We start from the raw sequence: 6000 nt of genomic DNA, 5'->3' as shown, positions 1-6000 counted from the left end.
TAAGACCACCGAAACCGTTGGGCGCCATGTTGCAGGGTTTCTGTACTCACACAGAACTGTGCACAGAGGAGTGGAACCTCGGCAAATTAGGATGTCCCAAAACTTACCTTAGCAACCAACTCACCCCTTACCGAGCTAGCTACAGTGTCTCATTGGACATATCAAACACCCAATGTTTAGACAAACCAGAACATGAACTTACAGTACCTCAGGGTACGTGGGACTCATGAACACTCTTTCGTTATATTATCATTACAAACCAGAACATGGAGTAAAGAAGACACATGTGCATTTGAAATGTTTATTTACTAATGCCGTCTTCTCAGGCGCAGTATCTTAGATAATACAAGTACACTTATTATCAGTAGCAAAATTATCAGCATAGTTACTAAGACATAAAAAGCGAATGGTGACAGCATGTTAACATGCTGTAATGAATAAGAGTTAACAACACTTATATCTCACCCTCCCTGACACATATATTATATTATTAGCTAAGAAGGTCTCTTTGGGTTGTTTTAGGGCGGGCCCATACCTTAGTGTCCTAGCATGAAGGAATCACATCAGCATACACCAGCTCTCTCTGCATGTGCACCGCATCAAGTGTGTTAACTATTCTCCTGCAAAGCAATATCAATCCCGCCTCAAGCCCAAGTTGGCAAAGGCTGCACTTGTGTTATGACTATGAAGGCGTGGAGATCAGACCTCATAACAATTCCATATCGTGTTGCTCCTGAAACTTCAGCACTCTCCGTGCAGACATGTTTTATTAAACAAAGCAGATATCAGAGCAATAACATATTATTCTCACATTCACCACGGCAAACTACTAGGTTGAAAGCTAAGTCAACAAATGAGGGTCGTGTGCAGAAGTTGCAAGAAAGGAAAAATGGCGTTTAAATCTGAAATGTACCTATGCTAACTTAACACGAAATATGGATATATAGGAGCTATACAACAAGAGTACATCCCACAGGAACTCCCAGTCAAGAGAATCTAAGGCCTTTTCAAAGTTGATGTGGAAAAAGGCACTGGGACCAGCCATGAGCGTCTGGTACGCTAATGCTGGGTGTACTTGTCGTATGTAAAGTCTGGTGCCACTTTTGGACAGAAAGCTGCATTGGACTGGATAGACTTCGTGGAACCGGTTAGCGAACACTTTGGCATAGAGCTTAAATTTGTTGTTAATCAACAATATGGATCGGTCGGAGTTGCATTCCCCCAGGGTAGGTCCTTCTTTGTGATGGACTACAATTTATTTTACAGAGTTTTATATAGCGTGAACATGACCCGAAGGTATCGGGTATCAGAGCACCAGATGCGTTACATGAGGACACATTCATTTTTTGTGAGGCACGGAGAGATTAAGTGATTTGACCAGAATCACAGGCTGTTCAGTGTCATTACCAAGACTTAAATCCAGTTCTCTAGACTCGAGGTTGACCGCCCTAGCCGTTAGGCCAACTCTTCTCCACAGGCTATCTGGAAAGCTGCCTTTTTTAAAGGCTTTGTTGTACATGGCAATCAGTTGTGGCAGTAGCTGTGACCGAAACCTTGTACGTATTCAATTGGGAACCCACCTGGTCCATGGTTCTTCCCTGCATTCAAATCAGCAAGAGCTTCTTCCAGCTCCCCCAGCATTATGGGCCAGTCCATCACAGCCCACTCTGGCACTGTTATGGATTTCAAAAGTAGATCGGCTATCAAGGGTATGGAATTCTCCTGGGGAGGTTGTTCCCTGCATGCATATAGAGCCTGGCACTAATCTGCAAAGGCGTTGGCGATTGTGATGCAGGGTCTCCTGATCTGCAGAAACACTCATTAGGACTCTCCATGGGTCACCAGGTAATAGAGAAGTTTGCTAAATGTATCCCCCATTCATAAACTCTACAAGTGGATGCTTCAGTCTCTTTCTCTAAGAGGGCAATGAAGACTTCCACTTCTGCTATGTGTTGTTGCTTCTTCCTATCATGTGCTCTAATGTGCTTAGAGTGAACCCATTTCTGTGCACAAGATACCAGGCATTCATACACTATATGGGAAGGGATCCCCCACCTTGGCCTTTAACCCGTAGCACCACTGGGGAGTGTTCTGAGATCCCCCAGAGCAGAATGTCTGCACCTGTGGTTACAAGTAGGTCTGCCACCGGCATCAGGAAAAAGTCAATCTGAGACTGTGTGGCCTGTGCCGCTGATATGTGAGTGTATTCTAATGTTAATGGGTGACACACCCACCATGAGCCACAGAGGCCAAGGCTGGTGGCCAATGTCACCAACCCAGTTACCCTCCCCTGATATCTTCTCCCCCTTGCCAAGCTGTCAGTTTGTATGTACATCACGGCGTTAAAATCGCCTCCCAGGATTGTGCAATCACTGGAGATGTGTAACACCACCTTAGTGGCTCAGTGGGCTAATGCATCCACTGCAGGGGCCTGTGTTTGACCTCATGGCCACAGGTTCAAACCCCAGTGGTTCCACTCAGTCCTTCATCCATCTGAGGTCAATAAAATGAGTACCATTAAGTTGGGTAACAATAAACATCTGTCATTCAGATCAAGATGCCTACGGGTGAACGTGCACTTTACAAATACAAATGTTATGTACCTTATCTAATGTTGTGTTAGCTGCAGGGGCAAATATATGCTCAGGAAATTGTACGCCTGGTCTGCCACCATCCCTGCAACCACCAAATCCCTGCCTTGGTCTTCTTCCACCACCAGGAAGACCACAAAAGCAAAGTGTGAGTGTATGAGGACAGCTGCCTCTCTGGATCTCCTTGTGTGCCGTGAATGATATACTCTGTTGTAACCATATAAAACGAGGAGTTGACACTTTGCTTCCAAAAAATGTGTCTCCTGAAGCAGCAGAAACTCTGATGCATGTAGATGTGTAAAACCCAGGATGACATTCCTCTTTATTTTATCCAGTAGGCCATTGACGTTCCATGTCACGACTGAAAATCTACTCATGTTGGTTTGATGGGTAAGTAGTAGGCAGTCTGTTTGACCTGTAGTAGAGTATAGGGAAGGAAACCCTTATACTGTAGTCTGACCATTGCCTTAAACCAATTATAACATTGGGCCAACAGGCCCCCATTCAACACCCCCAATTACCCTCCATCCCACACTTCCACACCAGAAACATCTGTTGCCTTGTGAAATAAACATACAACAGACAAAACTGTTACAACGTGGTAGTGCCTGAGCCTGCTCTCCTGGAGCACAAATAGATCATTAGGGCTGTTCATTGCTGGCTGGTCAAACATTGAAGTATACCCCAGGAGCCCATAGGAGTATGCATTATGGCCTCATTCCATCTGAGAGTCCCCACGCCTTTACGAGCTTGAGAGTTCATCATCCCCAGGGCTCTTTTCCATGGCCAGACCATCCTGGGTTACAGAAATGCCTGGGTGTCATTTATATCTGACTTCTGTGACCCATTGAAGTAATCCCTCAATGGATGAAGTAGGAAACAAGGTAATTGATTTCAAAGGGATTTATTCGGACAAGAATAAGTTACATCCAACAATCCCGGGCCAACCGATACCTCTGGAACCACAGGAACACTCTTCACTCCGAGTGTTCTGAGTTCCAGATAAGAACGGAGGACACCACACATCTCCCTCCTCAAAAGAAATTAAAAAAAACATATTTAAACAAAGAAATAAAAGTGTGAACAATCAAAACATAAATATTACACCTAAAGAGAAAAACAGTTTCAAGGCATTTTCAAAATAAATTATTTGTCCATGACATAGTCTTTACACCAAACAGGAGATTGCCTTGACCTGAAACTTGCTCTTGGTTGACCTGAAGCCAAACTCCGTTGATACCTCCACCTACTTGTGTTCACACGAGGAGAGAAAGCACTATGTAACACTTTTCCATGAGTAGTACCACCAACACACACTTCGTGACGTGAACTCACAGAATCGCGAAAACTGGAGACCTTCACCACCTTAGACAGACTCCAAACATTACCATCTGACAATTCCACAACCTGTTTGCCAACTCTAACAACTTCCATGGGATTCGAAAAGCGAGATTCCCCAGATCTGATGAAACCAGATTTTCTCACCCGCACCCAATCACCAATACTACAAGGAATATTGACAGAAGGACGAACTATTCTGGATGCAGTTTCTTTGGATTTTCCACTAACCAGATCCCTCATCCACTGTTGACTCATATTACACAGACCCTTTCTACCCCGCATTTTTTCAAATGGGGATAAATCACCATCACTTCTGGGAGTGTTTCTGTAATTCCACAAAAGTTTTTTCACAGCATCATAACAATTGTGACAATTGCACAAAGCGAGTTGCAGTCCTTCTTTTAACACTCTAATCCACCTTTCTACAATACCATTCCCTTGAGGATAATACACAGAGGAACGTTTATGAATCATCCCGTGATTCTTACAAAATATTTTCATTTCATTCGATGTAAACTGTACACCATTGTCAGATAATATCGAAACAGGAAATCCTTCCTTTTCAAAGATATGGTTGAGAAAATCAATAACAACTTTTGATGTTACCTGAGGAACAAATTTCACTTCTGGCCATTGAGAAAACTGATCGATTAGAACTACGGCATAAACAGGATTATGACCAAAACTCATAGGCCCAGCAATGTCAATGGAAACACATTCCCAGGGTCTAGTGGGCCTAGAAACAAAATCATGATGATAGTTCACAACCTTTTGTGACTTGTCACTGTTTGTGCACTGCACACATGACCTAACTTTTCTTTCAATAGATCTATCAATACTGGGCCACCAAAACTCACACCTGATTCTCCTTTTCATACCAGTCATACCAGGATGTCCCTCGTGACCCATCTCAAGCACAACGTCTCTAAAGTCACGAGGAACCACTAATTGTAACCCTCTTAGTAAAATGTCATTTTGCACTGACAGTTCTTGAGCAATTTGAAAATATGGTAAAACATCTTGAGACAAACCTGATTTGTTCGGCCAACCATTCTTCACAAAAGACATGACACATTTGTATTCTTCATCGTTACTGCCCGCAACCCTCCAATCCTCCTCTTTTATGCAACCATTAGAGACTTCACAAATAGAAACTACCCTATCAGAATCTTCATCACAACCAACCACATCATCATCAACAATGGGCAGTCTTGAAAGACAGTCAGCTAAAACATTTTTCGCTCCTGGAATATATTCCACATGAAAATGAAATTCTTGTAATTTATATTGCCACCTGGCTATTCTGGCAGTAGCTTTGTTACAACCCTTAGTTGTTAAGAGATCAACGAGTGGGCGATGATCTGTCCTTACAACAAATCTAGACCCATAACCATATTTGCGAAAATACTCAATTCCCCACCAACAAGCAAGGGCTTCTTTTTCTAGAGTGGAATATTTGTCTTCTGCGCCACGCAATGGCCTAGACGCAAAAGCTATAGTAAGAAGACCATCTTTTTGGTTTTGCATAAGTACTGCACCCATGCCAACGTTGCTAGCAACTGAAACAATAAATGATTGACAAGATGTATCAAACGGAGATAGAGAAGGAGCAGAAGCAATGCATTTCTTAAGATAAGAAAATTGTTTCTTACAATTAGAATCCCAAATAAATAATTGTCGGTTTTTCATCGAATTTCTTAAATATTTTGTTTTGTCTGCAAAAGTTGGTATAAATTTGGCATAGTACTCAGCTAGTCCTAAAAAGGACCTGAGTTGATCCTTATTAGTGGGATCTGGGGCATTTTCAATAGCTTTTACTAGGCTTTGCTTAGGTAATATACCCTTCTTACAAATGGAATGGCCTAAGTAATCAACTGATTCTATGTTAAATTTACATTTTTCTCTAGTTAATGTCAACCCACTATCTTGCAAAATAGATAAGACTTGGTATAAGACCTCTGAGTGTTCTTTTTCATTTTTTCCGAAGACTAACATGTCATCTTGAAAGTAAAGCACATTAGCTACATTCTTAAACAATTTATGCATGACATGTTGGAAGACTGATGAA

This window comes from Lissotriton helveticus, chromosome 1_1 (assembly GCF_964261635.1).
Source record: "Lissotriton helveticus chromosome 1_1, aLisHel1.1, whole genome shotgun sequence".
Classification (NCBI taxonomy): Eukaryota; Metazoa; Chordata; class Amphibia; order Caudata; family Salamandridae; genus Lissotriton; species Lissotriton helveticus.
The sequence above is the reverse complement of the archived record's forward strand: the minus strand, read 5'-3'. Positions refer to the sequence as shown.